Source organism: Tetrao urogallus, assembly GCF_951394365.1.
Source record: "Tetrao urogallus genome assembly, chromosome: 3".
NCBI lineage: Eukaryota > Metazoa > Chordata > Aves > Galliformes > Phasianidae > Tetrao > Tetrao urogallus.
In genome coordinates, this window is record NC_136815.1 from 43,035,965 (window position 1) to 43,048,237 (window position 12,273).

Below are 12,273 nucleotides of genomic sequence, written 5' to 3' on the forward strand. Positions count from 1 at the left end.
GTTAACCCTGCTTCTGTAGTTAACCTAGACTATACTGTAGTTAACCTAGACTGTAGTTAATCTAGAAAGTAGTGTAGTTAATCTAGAAAATGTTTAATGTCTACTGGTAGAAATATGTATCATTACAGAATTTACTTCGTATCTACAAATGTTACACATAATATTACATCATGCTGGTCTGCTACTTAGTCTGCTGACTAACGTGAAGACAAGTGAAAAGCTAAAAGAATTTTCTGACCATTTCCTTTTCTCCTGATCTTTCTTTTCTATCCACAAATCCCTCAGTCCATGGCTATAAATATAAAAAGTCCTTACTTGTCAATCTGTAGTCTCTACGGATACGTATTCATCTTGCATCACAGTATATTCACCTCAGAGCAAAATAAATTGTTGTTACTGGCAGTATTTCTGGCATTTTACTTACACAACTCTGTGAAAACACAAATAGGATCTGAGATCACTCACAGCTTTGTTAATGCACAGATGAATTGTAATTTCCCGTCTATTCAAGGTCCATTAAAAGTCATGTTGAGCTGACAATGCTTCATTATATGGCTTTTCATTCTTGTTAATCTAAATACTTTTATTATTACTCTTAAAAAAAAAATGCTGCTGGATTTTATTATTGTTGTTGTTGCTATTATATAGCAACACTGAATTTAAAATGAAAAGAGATTTCATTACTTATTCATGGGATTTGATTCACTCTGATTATTACATTATCTCCAGTGTTGACAGTTGTTGGTGAATAGCATGGAAACCTAGAGGGCATTTATTTGACCATGAAATGCCATAAATAGCAAACTGATGTTATCTTGTCTTCAGTTAGGGCCTTTTCATCTTCAAAATAAACAAGCAAAAGTATCATCAAAATTAAAAGAAAGACGTTAATCTTTCAGTTTTACATCCACCATGTGAACTCTGTGCCACCCATAGCATCCAAAAACTGTCTTACCAGAAGCATTTGGATAATGGTTGTCAAAAAAACAAAAACAAAAACAAAAACAAAAATTGAAAAAAAAATTGAAAAAAAGGAAATTTGATATCAAGAGTTAGCCCTTCATTAGAAACCTAGCTTTTTATTAGTAGTACCAGGCTTCCAACATCATGCCCTTGGTTGCTTATCCATCAGCTGAGTGCAGGTTGTCTGTTCTGTCTTGGCACAGGGTAATGGATTGAGAACAGTGCCAGATCATGCCTCTGGGCTCTGGCTTCTTCTGCTGGTGTGGACTTGTCATCTTTGATACAGGTGCTTTTGATCAAAATCTTTCACTGTTGACCGACTCTTTCAATGTTTTGCTTATTTGATCCAGACACAAAGCTTGTTTTGGTTGGTATTTATGTCATGAAAGTGTGAATTTTACCACAGCTTGGCTATGAAAGCACTCCTGCAATGTTCTTTTTTATTTTCAAGGAATTTTATTATTATTATTATTATTATTATTATTATTATTATTATTATTATTATTATTATTATTATTATTATTATTTAAATTGCAACTTTTGTGCAATAATACAAACCAACTAACTGCAATAAAAGCTATTATCAGTGATCAGTAAATATTATGCAATTACATCAGTAAGAAGTTAAAAAACACAAGTCCTTTATGTTTGATTTTGCCAGTTAAATGTTGTACTAAAGCTGTTTGTCAAAACTCTCAAATTCTTCATTTGAAATACATGCTCAGGTACATCTGATACACAAATAACTCCTGGAAGAAAAATTCTATATACTGATGTAGTTCTGTATATAAACATGTTTGTATTGCCTTTACATGGGAAGCTTTTTAGTGACGGGCACACATTAAAACATTTCACACCATGGTTTGACCCTGTTGACATTGGCTACATGTGAAGTTGCACTTATTTATGTCCAGCTTCTAAAATGAGTCAAGGATTTAACATGACTGGTAGCCTTCATCTAGCTAAAAGGTAAATTTACAGATGTGAACATCTGTTTAGCAGAACACCGTTCAACTCCAAAGATACAGTTTTGTTGAAATTGAGTTTTTTTACTTGAACTTTTTAGCTTTGAATAAATTTTCCACAGGAAACTGTCAAAATAAATCATCTTATCTTTCTTGTTTCATTTTGATAATGCCAAAACATTTCAGTTCAAATATATCACCCTGATTCATTTCATCTGACATTTAGATTGCATGCTAATATTAATTTTAAAATAGTATATTTGTACTTTAATATATGTGTATACACTTTGCTACTTTTAAATATAACTAGATCTGACTTGTTGATATTCTAGTCTTTCAAAAATAAAAGTTGAGGTGTTGTCAACTACAACTTACGTTCTGGTGACAAAAATAAAAGTATTAATTCCAATTTGGAGTGATAGAATTTTGTAGGGATTGTAATTTAATATCTCTGACCAGTGCTACCAGAGAAACCTCAAAACAAGATAAATCTAAGAAATTACCACAAGGCAATTATGTCTGCAAAATATATCTAAAAGATGTAACACCTTGAGTCAGTTTGTCTCAATTTAAAATAATCTGTCCACACTTGCCAATCACTTTTAAGTAATGGGGAAAAACTCAAACTTCATCAAATCTCTGTAGATCCTGAAAAGTGGTGAATCCATGTCATGTTTGTTTTTCTTTATCATCATCTTAGCTAATTAGGTTCATATGTTAATATACATCAAATCATTCTTTTTCTTTTGGATGCCTGTGAAGTACACTCAAGAGACAGAATTAGAATATAAAAGCTTTTATGATCAAAATGTCTGCAGTCACTACCACAGCATTACAAGCTCACACACTTCAGCCACTCGGGAAACTTACATTTGCCTAACAGAGGTCAGGCAAGATATGTTGGATAATAAAATCTGTGAGGTATATTCAGGCTTTGGTTCCTCTCCATCTGCCAAAAAAGTGAAAATGAGTGCTGGCTCTATATGATAAATATCTGCCAACAGGTTTCATAAACCATACGTGAATAGTGAAAAGCCACCACATTTGAAGGAATTCACCCACTCTCTGCTCAGAGCTGTTTGCACCCTGATGTACTCTTTACTTCCTGATATACACCACAGCAGTTGAGATCATAACTAGGCTTTTTTTTTTTTTTTTTTTTTTTTTTTTTTTTTTTTTTTTTGTACTAAAGACCTTACAGCTAATTAAATGATTTTGGAACAGGCTAACTGAGTGCTTAGGTAGTTGCTAGACAATTAGCATCTCAAAACAGACCTTTGCACTCAAAGCCAATGAATGCTGAAGAAAATTCACACCAACCTGTGGGAAATTTTGTTCTCAGAAGTAATCTGACCACAAACACTACATCCTCCTGATAAGTTAAACTCTAAGTCTATATTTTCAGAGACCATAACACAGTACTTCCCTCCATTTCCAATCCTCTGAAACTATTGACTAATTCTTCAGCCACTGTGATAATATTTAGTCATTCACAATTCTAAAGCACTACATTCTGATTGGAGTTACATATTGCATATGTTCATTTTAAAGCTTGATCATTCTTCAGCTTTGCTTATATAATAACACATATTCATCTCTGAATAGCAATGAAGCTAACACATGGAACAGGTTAACCCCAGCAGCAATTCATGTTTAATTTCTATAACTACTACTACAAATATTGTTATGAAATCTATTAAATTAACAGATGCCTTTGACATTGTTTCATTCCTCATTATAATGAAAAAGCAAGCAGTAACACAGCAAAATTTTCATCAGCTAATGCCTTGTAGTAAATTCATTAGAAAGCCATTGGTATCTAATTGTCTAATCACAGCAAAGGCCTAAGAGTGACACGCTTGTAATGGGATTAAAGTAGATTGTAGTGCACTGCCTAAATTCTCTGATCAGTATGGTGGTGGCAACGACTTTGCAGGTCATCTCAGTTAACCTAACTATGCTCCATAGAAAAGAAGAAAAAAAGCTTTGATTAAACAGATAAAAGAGGAGACATTGGCTTGTTCACACCCAAAAGAGATAGAGAGTATGATGTCTGGAAAAATACTCCAGTAACTTGAAAGTAATCTAACATATCGATGAAGAGCTATTGACAAGATCAAAGTTGATTGTACAATAGGAAGTGTTTGTACGTGGTGTAATAAAGTAGGCAAAATTCTAAGCGTGCAGAAAGAGTTATTAGACATGCACCACTTGAGTTCAGAGTAATTTGACTCCATAGTCTGTAGCTCCAAAGCTAGAAGCATCTTCCCAACGAACATCATCTCCTAAAGCTATGCAACTGGCAACTTCAGGGTACAGATTTTCAAACATGGATTGCATCACCATGAACTATTAGACTCCCCCACAGAGGCTGCAGAGAAAAAAAATGGGAACTGAGACTTTGCTGAAATCATTTCAGGCACTTTGGAATGTTAGTTTGGAAACTGTCCAGACAGGCATGAAAGGATGCATAGAAAGTTCATTTCAACGTGGTAGATGATTTCTACAGAGTTACTGAAGATCCTTAGGAAATCAGTTTGTCCCTTTCTTTCAAATATTCAGATATTCCTTTAAGAATTTCTTCTTAGTTACTATCACAAGGTAACTGTGACATGGTCATTAAAACAGGGAGGGCAAAAAAAGAGCAAGTGATAGGAGTACAGCTGAAAAAAAAACACTACTAATGTGCACATTTTTATTCATTAAAACTATGGACTCTTGTTTCAGCTTCCTATTGTGGAAATATCCAAACTGATCTGTGAATAAGGCATCACTATCTTAAGGATGGGGAGCAGGCCCAATCTTGAAATAAATCATTGTGGTGTCACATGCTAATTATTCAAAATATTTCAATTTGTCAAAGTGAGTCTACAATGTTAAAAACAATTACTGAAATGTATTATAGCATTTTCAGAAGAGAACAGGCTACAAGTCTGGCTTGCAGTCTGAACATTATTTAGAATCTATTTTGTTTTCCTTTGGCACACTAATGGAAGCTGTACCTTGATCAGTGCTTGTTTGAGAGCTTACTAAATAATATTCTAAAAAATATTATTTACTCAAATAGGAGAAGTAGAAATTAAACACTGGCCCTCACCAGTATAATTTATGTTCAGAACTTTTAGGTAAAGCTCAGTATTATTTCCAGCATGTTCTGCATTTCACTGAGCATATTTTTTACTTTTCCATATTGTATATTTCTTGGAAACGACCAAAAAAAAAAAAAAAAAAAAAAAAAAAAAAAAAAAAAAAAAATCAGATCAGGACTTTTTATACAATAATCTCAAAAATTAAAAATACTTTAAAAAGTTGAAAATTCAGTGTTTCCTGATTTTTTTTGCAGGTCATTTTAGTTGAATCCATTGGTTCATGCCCTTAATTATTGAGCATGATTCCTTGTAAGACTTGTGATAGCCCACTAACTGGCCTGAAGTTGAAGCTGAGCCAGGGGAGACTCAGGTTGGACATTGGACAATACTTCTTCTCCAAAAGAACAGTCATTTAGTGGAATAGACTGCCCAGAGAGTCAATGACCCTAGAGGTGTTCAAGAAACCGTCAGATGTTGTACTGAGGGGCATGGTTTAGTGGGAACTATTGGTGATAAGTGGACAATTGGACTGGATGATCTGGGAGGTTTTTTCCAACTCTGGTGACTGTGGGATTCTACGATTCATTGTAAAGGAAATGAGCAGAAAGTACTTTTTTTAAGAAAACCAAACATTTAATGTATTGTAACTGCAGTGCTTGTCTATGATGAAAGGAGTAGATTAATAGCTTTTTAGAAACAAGACATTAAAGGCAAATAGAGGGATGGAGAGTGAGAAATAGAATATTGGCTGTGATAGGCTATCTCAAACTGTATGTGTCAATCATGCAGCTAATGGGACCTTGTGAGACCATGTCTGAAGCACACATTGACTCTTCTAAATGCTGTGGCACCTATTCTGATTCCACATTGGCATAAGTGACTTTGTGGATTTACTTACAAGCAATAAATCTGAAAAAAATGAATAAGACTAATCCATGTTGCACCTGCTCAAAATCTGCTTTTGCCACATTAAATTACTTCCTTGTTTACTTCAGCAACTTGATAGTCTAAGAAACATGAAAGATTTAGTTGTGCATTTGTGTGCTCACCTCCAGTCTTCATAAGCTCAAAATTGGAAATTTGTGTGCAAGATTCAACATGCTTTTTCCAAATAATTGGTTGTACTAGATCTAAAGACTCCAGGTGTCACATAGAATAATTTGTGTCTATGGGTGTTATTACTGACTATGCTTATGCTCTACATACAAACTGAAGTGCTGTCTAATGCCTGTAGCATAACACATTTCATCATAAATGGCCTAATTTCCTTTATGTTTTTGTTTGAAATATGGAAAAGCAATATACTTAAGCATACTTGTCCACTAATAAAGGTGATTTCCATGCCATTGAAGGAACACATTGTTTTCAACAGTATGTATAGTTTTATTTAATGAACAAAAATAATTGTTGGAGGCTCAGTCATATTTAGTTTGCAGGATACATTAGGACAACAAACAACACTGTTAAAGCTGTCTCAGGAACTTTCCTTCCCTTCAAAAAAAAAAAAAATTTCAAACACCTTCAAATGTTCCTCCCTTTAATAAAAAATTGACATTCTAGCAGTGCCTCTGTACTGTTATAGGTATAGGTCTGTACACTGGTAAAGAAGAAGCCCAAATTTCGTGTAAATATCAAAATATATTGAGTTCTTTATATATCTCAGAGGTACAGAGAAACTAAGAATACTCCATTCCTACAGCTTACTAGAAAAGATCTTGCCAAGAAGATAGGAGTACTGTCTCATAGAAAAGGATAGAACAGGATGGGTTAGTTTTTCTTTTCTCCCAGTGATAGAACACACACACACAAATTCCACAGGCCAGCTAAATGATTGGACTGATTTTCAGAATCAGAAAAATGAACTCAGGAGAACCTTTTCAAGAAAGCTGGAGTTAGCAGAGAAAGATTCAAGCTGAAGGCAAAGTTGATAATAAATACATATATTTTAATCAATGGATAGAGATGAGGAGAGCAAGGGAGAGGATGCGAGAGAAAGGGAGAGGAGGGAAGAGGAGAGGATGAGGAGAGGAGAGTAGTAAAAGTTATTCGTGGCTATTCTTTGCCAAGTAAATTGGCTAGGTAAAGGTCTATAAGTAGGAGGTGTATTCAAAGCAATATAATTTGTTCTTATTTCTTTTGTGATTAACAGTTAAGCAGTTAAAAGTCTACAGAAAAGAATTGAAGATTTCAATTCATATTAAGCAGATATAAAAATAAGAGTTTATAACTAGCTAAGATTAATAAATAAATAAATGGCTTATCAAAGACTAGACTTTATAGCTTGTTTATAATTACTACGTCTTCTTTGATATTCTTAAAGAAACTGAAACAAACTATTCTTGTTCATAGAAAATAACATTGTAATATTAATTCTGGAACTTTAACTGAACTGGCAATCATACTTGCTAAATCGACATAGCAATAGTTTAAAATGAGTTTTAACCGGGCAAAGAAAAATAATCATCAAGTAAACTACAATTAAACATCTCCAAGACAACCTTGTCATTGTGCTTTGTTATAAAATGAAGGGAAAATCATAAATATATTCTTAAAAGCCTAATCTTTTCCCCATCAGAAGACTCAGAAGCAAAACATTTCCTCCCACTCACCCCCCTCTTTTTCTTCTCAAAAAAAGTCCTATTCATAATCCTTTTTATATCTCATGAAAGTAAAAAAGATCTAAAAAAAAAGTTAATAGCTGAGAAGTTAGTTGGAAACGATTCAGGTTGTGTTTTTTAAGTAAACAGTTATTATTTTCTAACTGAATAAGTTCATTTGCATCTTGAAAAGAAAAGACAAAAAAAACCAACAACATGAATTCCTATCCCCAGCACCAGCAAGCCTTCATAGCAGTGCTCCTTAGACCTGAGAGTTTCTCCTTCTTTTAAGACATATTTTCTCATGCTTCCTGAACAATCCCTCCCTTTCCTCATTTTAATAGAATGAGCCAATGCACAACACTGAAACAGTACAGTTTATCATACTGAGTGTAGGGTGGAACGTAACTTCTGTTTCTAGGTTATGTTTTCAAATAAAGCACAATAAGGACAGATTTTTCCAAAGAAAGTTATCATTTGATTATGCATTCAGACTTGAAGGAAAATAAAATTGCTAAGCCTCAATGAGAAGACAAACAAACAAACAAACAAAAAAAAAGTTATTGTTTTATAGCATTCTTTAATTTTATAGCCTGTGTTTAACAGAAAAAAAGAAAAAAGTCATCAATATGAATAGGAGACAGCAGTTAAAAGTTGTGGGAAGCCATGAAGGTGCATAGAATATATCTTTTAAAAATCTTTCATCAATCAAATATCCAGTGAAGCTAGGAGTGTTACTGAAATGAGAGTATAGAATCTACAACTACGGTGATTGTGGTATTGTTTTTCTATTTCAGAAATCATGAACTAAAGTTAATAAAAAAGAAAAAAATCCCCTCTAATATTGAGGAATCATTATTCTATCTTTGGAATAAAATGACATGGGATGATACATTCGCAAAAATGGAAAGTTCTGAGGCAGAAATTTTCCCATCCTCTGTTATGGCTTCATTATTTCCTGGTTCGTTTTCAAAGTTAGATTTCAATTAACCAAAATATATCTTTTCTCTGAATTCAGACTGGAAAAAAAAAAAAAAAGGAAGTAAGTAATATGGATATTATTTGTTTCCTAGAAAACTGTTGTTCTACAGTTAGTAATGCATTAGAGAATTTCTTGGTTCTATGTAGCAACCCTGGGATCACTTTTAGGACCAATTATTGATGCACATGGTTGTATTACTTAATAGTTTAGTCTTTACACCAAATTTTAGTCCTGGCTGTAGGGAACTTTGAGTTAATTAGTGGACACTTTCCAGCTTTTAAAAAATGCTGATGAAGAGCCAGATTGAGCCTCTCCCTTCTAACAAAAAACTTCCTGGTCTCTTTTGTAAACGAGCATTGATAACAAAGGAGAAGAAGAAAACATTGCCTAGTGTAACAGCAATGTTGTTTCATTTCTGCATTCAGTAAACAAAACGGTAGCAACCTCTTTCCTGCTCTTGTTCTGATTTCTGTGTTCCTTCTGCTGTTCCTAGGCTAGGGTGAGAGTGAAGAAGCATCTGCAGTACTTGCTTCAACAGGCTGATGGAAAAGTCTTAAGATGTTTTGAGAAAGTATATTTGAAGAGGACTGCAAAGAGTTAATAGGATTTGTTGTGCTTGCTGGAATCCACAACTGATATGCATAATGGCAAGGATGAAATTGAAACTTTTTTTTTTGTCATCTATGAACATAGCTGACTTGCTCTTTACAAGGCAAAGACTAAAGTTATATGAAACTATATAAACTTATATGACTATAATTTTGGAACTCATTGAAGTACTGGAGCCATAGTTTTAAAAACAAGACTACTTCTCTGTTAAAAATTCTCTTATATTTCCAGATTTTGAGAAGATTTATCATATTTCAGACATCCCTAAAACATATTACTAAAACACATCAGTGATTCTTCATAATTTGTTACTTCTGCTTTCTTGCTTTTTCATGCTACACTGAATCTTCAAGGTCACTCCCTGTTCCATTTGTCACCAAATATACTAAATTTAAATATGTATTTTTTTTCAAATCAATTATTTGTAGTAACATTGTAGCAATTCTTTCTTGTCTGCTGACCCATCTGAATTAAGAAGGTGGCTCAGTTTTCCTTCAAGACTACAACTTTCTTCTCTCAGACCTCAGGACAGTCCCTTCTGAGCAATTCAGTGTATGCCTTTTTTGACTTTATATTACAGAAATATTGTAATGATTACTTTTACCTTTTATACTTACTCTCTGTAAGTACAAAATAAACAGCATCTCAGAGGTCTTTCAGTGTCCATAGTTTTTATATTTCTTACCTGCAGACTATTGGTAGTAGAGACACGAAGTATGAGCAAGGTGCAGGAATTACTGCTCGTATAGTACGCTGTGCTAGTGATGTTGCCACTTTCCATTGAGTCAGTAGCAGTGCAGCTTCATGAAATTCAATTTCTTTTTTTCTCCTCATACACTGTCCCATCAATGACAACTACACATACATTTTTAACCTATTCGTAAAAGGCAATATTCATGGATTTAGTCAATGCAGACAAAACATCAAAATGAACTGATCTGAAGCAGATATTAAAGAATGAAGTCATTTACTAGAAAACACCAAGATCCCCTAAGCAATATGAAGGATGACTCTTTCAAAAGATTAAGAGGCTAGGGACTTCTGCGGGATCACAAAGCCAATAAGATCGAAAAAGCTTCTCTTCTAAGGGGGCACTTTGTGCTAACACACAGAAAGAAATTGCTGAAGTGTAAAATATAACCTCTGCACCAATAACTGCTCTTCACATCTAGCATCCAGTGAGTTCACAGGCTTTATCCTGATCACATTATTTGCCTCAATCATATCATTTTTCCTTTGGGTTCACTTTGCCTATTATATGATTTTTCTTAAGTTTCTGTCTTTAAGTCTAGTGTCACTACATGAAGTCAGAGAGCAGCAGTTTTTAAGTTCAAAAGTAATCCTTTCTCTTCTGAGGATTCAAAATTGCTACTAATGGAAGTAGAATAATTTCTGAGGGAATATTTTGAACTGTTTAACAAGAGCAAAGGATGAGATGAGATTCATTAACTTCTAGATTTTTCATCTGAAAATAAAGAATACAAATCACTTAAAGAAGGCAGAATGTGTGAAAAGTGCTACATAGGAAGGAACTTAAACTCAGAAAATTATTCCTAAATGATTATTTAAATTATTAAAAAGCAAGAAAAGTAGAAAAAAAGGCTTCGTCTCTTGCAGCACACATAAATGTACTGGATAGTATATGGTAAATAATATATTATTTATTTTGTTTTTTTATAGGTTAAATGAGTCAAATGAAGATATTATAAAGCATACATAATGCAATATTCAGCAAGATAGGCAGCTCAAAAGCCCGTTCAGCATCCAGGAATAAGGGGGAAAAAAAAAAGAAAAAAAAAGATTATTCCATAGTGTTGAGAATTTGGTGATGGTACAAAATGTATATTGATACGACTGGTTTTTTATATAGAGTAAGAAAAAAAAATAGAGAAGGATAAATCAGTAATTGAAGTAGAACAATAGAATCACTTTTGGAAATCATCTCTCTCATTACATAGAAGTGTGAAAGACAAGTGTTATGATTTTATAATTTTTGGTTATTGGTATTCCACATCATAACATCATGTAGTGCACTGGTAGTTAAAGAGTTAATCCTCCTGGTCTGGGTGCCTGTCCCAGAAGAGATTGTTTGGTCTGGAGAAGAGGAGGCTCAGGGGAGACCTCATTGCACTCTACGACTTCCTGAAGGGAGGCTGTGGTGAAGAGGGGTTTGGCCTCTTCTCCCAGGCAACAAACAGGATCCGGGGAAATGGCCACAAGTTGTACCAGAGGAGTATTAGGTTGAACATGGGGAAAAAAAATTTTCTCAGAGAGTGGTCAGGCACTGGAATGGCTGTCCAGGGAGGTGTTGGAGTCACTGTCCCTGGCAGTATTTGAGAGGCGTCTGGATGAGGAGCTACAAGATATGATCTAGTTTGTGGTAGCAATGGTAATAAGAAGATGGTTGGACTAGATGATCTTATAGGTCGATTCCAACATGTGATTCTCTGATTCTATGATTCTATAAGATTGTAGAATTTTATTTCTGCTAATTAGGCTGAATTAAGACAGGTAGACATGGTTTTGACTGAATTTGTCATCAGGATCCATACCAATAAATGACATCTTGTGGTGAGGATCAACTACAGTTCACCCAATGAAGGAAAGCTTTTTGACAAGGGCTTCTTACTTCAGATGCAGGAGGTGTTGCACTTGTGAGCTCTCATCCTAGTGGGAGATTTCTACCACTCAGATATCTACTGGAAAACAGCACAGTGAGCTTCAAGCAACTAACAGGCTCCTGAAGTCCATTGAGGATAACATACTGGTCCAGGCATTAGACAGGCCAACCAGAGGTGAAGTGTTGCTGGACTTGGGGCTCACCAGTGCAAAAGAGATCTTAATGATATTAAGATCAGAGGCAATCTGGGCTGTAATGACCATGACTGGTTGAATTTCTGATATCAAGGAACATAGGCCTGACAAAGAGTGAAGTCAGGACTGTGAACTTTAGGAGAGTAAAATTCCAGCCATTTGTGGAACAACCGAATGAGATGCCCTAGGAAACTGTCCTTAGGGACATAGGAACAGAACAGCTCTTAAAGGACACCCTTCTGAGAGGACAAGAG